This window comes from Triticum aestivum, chromosome 2B (assembly GCF_018294505.1).
Source record: "Triticum aestivum cultivar Chinese Spring chromosome 2B, IWGSC CS RefSeq v2.1, whole genome shotgun sequence".
NCBI classification, from domain to species: Eukaryota; Viridiplantae; Streptophyta; class Magnoliopsida; order Poales; family Poaceae; genus Triticum; species Triticum aestivum.
In genome coordinates this window covers 445,478,712-445,481,323 of record NC_057798.1, presented here as the reverse complement: position 1 = coordinate 445,481,323, position 2,612 = coordinate 445,478,712, and the positions used below count along the sequence as shown (strand labels likewise).

Below are 2,612 nucleotides of genomic sequence, written 5' to 3'. Positions count from 1 at the left end.
AACGAGGAAAATCTGGATTTTCATATAAACCGAACTGTTCTACTTTTTTAAAAAATTGAACTTCTTGATTTTTTTTTCAATCTGGACTTCTTTGTTGTTACCATTTGTAATAGAAAATAAAAAAATAATGAATTTTTAACTACTCTATTTTTTTAAAAATAATTAGCTTCCTACCTGATAAAACATACACATAACTTTTATATATATCGAACTTCTTGTGTGGATTTACATTTTTTTCGCTGTTAGATTAAACGATCTTTTTTGTCACATATTTTTTGAACTTTTGCATTTTTTTTGTTTGAACTTCTATCTTTTTATACGCAAAAAGAAAAAATAACTACCCATTGCACAAAGACACACACAACATTTTTTGCATGCATGAACGCAAGTGTGCTCTGAACTCGATCGTGTATGTCATGCAAAAAATTACAGCAAATTAAAATGCACACATAACAATTGAAACACTGATGGCAACATCTTTTTGCAATGTTTAATATTTGGATCCATGAACATAAAATTTGAACTTCCTAATTTACTCCATGAACACAAAAAACAAACGCTATAAAACTAATATGGAAAATAAACATGACAAAACTAGTTTTTTTCAATTCAGTGTACCGCGCACACACGTGGACAGCACATCCACAATTTCTTTTGCCTGACATCATATGAAAGTGTTTGTTTAATAACTGATTTTTTCACCAATGACCAGTAAATCCGGCGTATAGCTTAGTAGAACTTCACCGATGCCGGCACATAGCCCTTGTACATGGCGTAGTTCCTGTTTCCCTGCATTGAACTTCTTCAGCTGACACAACAAAGCGTCCACACACAGTTTTGTACCACTACACGATAGGAGGGGAGCTTCTGACATGCCTCAACTAAGAAGCACCGGTTGGGTTCTTCATATCCTGGGGAGAGTAATTCTCAGGTGTCAAATGCGACAATTTACATGAGTTGATGGAGAGAGGATTTGAGCTATCGGTGGCATAACCTTCATATCCGTAGAACAAACAAATCATAAGCATAAGCAATAGGCTGTTATCAAGAAACAAAAAACATGCTAGAGGTTGACAAAAAGAGGCGCCATGGTTGCAGCCGAAGCCGGTGTAGGTGGTTGGCCGCGCCGGTGACGCGCTGGAGGAAGGGAGTGTTGTCGCCGACAGCGGGCGATGAGGAAGTGAGCAGCTGCAGTGCATGCGGGCCTGACTGGCTTCCATACATTATGCATTGTTGCTACCCAAAATCAGAAATATCTGAAACATGGATGGGATGGGATGGAAGAAGTGCTACGCTGACCGTCACCTTCTGTTGTGGACTTCTGTTCGCGATGGCCTCGACCTCCCTGACGCTACGGGGCTGGACTGTGATGGTGTTGGGTCACTGTCAGCGCAATTGGGACTTGGACGGTGCATCTCTGCACACTTCCACCTCTGAATGCTGTGCAGGTAAGGATTTCATCAAGAGACATATTTAACAAAATGAAAGTATGAATCGGAAGAAACTAAGGAAACTGTACAAACTGTAGGACATACATGGAATGTTGTGTATCTAAACTGATCTGGGCATGCATTGGAGCTTCACGCATATTTACGGGTTTTATTAAAATGACACGTAATTTTTTTTCTGAACTATTTCTTTTGTACCAACTATATTTGAACTATTGATTTTTATATTACTAAACTGCTCTATGTATATGAGTTATATGCGCTAAAAGTTGCTGCTGTTGTACTGATGATATCTTTCTCTTGTCAATAAACTAAAATGTTTGTAATATGGGCAGTATAACTGATGAAAATTCAGTAGAGCGTGCTATTTCATATGAGTTTTTTCTAAGAACAGAAAAAAAGTATGGAATCAACAATACATAAAAGGAGCAACATTTTTCATCACCTAATTCTGCTAAAGGTACGTACAGAGCAGATATTGTAGTCTTTTTGAAAGTGTTACCTTCAGGAGGAGAAGCCACTGGCCGAGGTGAGAAGGAGAAGCACCTTGCCTCCTCGTTGATGCACGACAGTGTGGGAAGCACGGTGCAGGTGAGTGCTACCTGGAGGAAGCTCAGATGGGTGGAGCTGGACGACTGTAGGGAGGGGGAGGGAGTGCTGACCGACATGCCAAGCGGCTAGGTAGAAGCCCCGACGGCGATGAATAGAAGCCAGCCACGCCAGCGGGTCTACTCCTCCGTGCGATGCAGTTCGATCATCCTGAGCGAGGCAGGAGGGAGTTAGAGCACGGCCCTCCGACGGCGGCCCAAACGCAGGTGTGTGAGCGAGGTTCTGCTCCCGACTCCGAGAAGCCCTCCGCTGGATCCACAGCCTGCGGCGTCGGCGATGGGTGGCCGACGGCGGGAGGCGCGTGGGAACCTGGGGGGGGGCTGGAGGTGCGTCGGGGCCGGGGTGAGAGGCAGCGAAGGAGCGTCCTGGCAGGGATGGGCCGCGGCGGAGGTGCATCCGGGTCGGTGTAGGTGACGGCGGGAAGCGCGTCGGGGCCGAGGGGCCGGCAGTGGGAGGCGCGCCGGAGCCGAGGAGGCGGCGGAGGGAGGTTGGTCGGGGAGGTTGCGGGGAAGGTGAGCACGGGGAGTGGATAAGGTGGGCGCCGATGGAACGTTG

General features: G+C 45.5%; 1 long non-coding RNA gene across 1 annotated transcript; it reads right to left on the bottom strand.

Moving 5' to 3' along the window:
- Positions 1 to 465: 465 nt before the first annotated feature.
- On the bottom strand, positions 466 to 2,378 carry LOC123045354 (uncharacterized). Its single transcript, XR_006421354.1, has 2 exons — positions 1,951 to 2,378; positions 466 to 1,440 (listed from the first exon to the last, which is right to left on the bottom strand). It is a non-coding gene; the product is annotated as an uncharacterized lncRNA (long non-coding RNA).
- Positions 2,379 to 2,612: the final 234 nt, after the last annotated feature.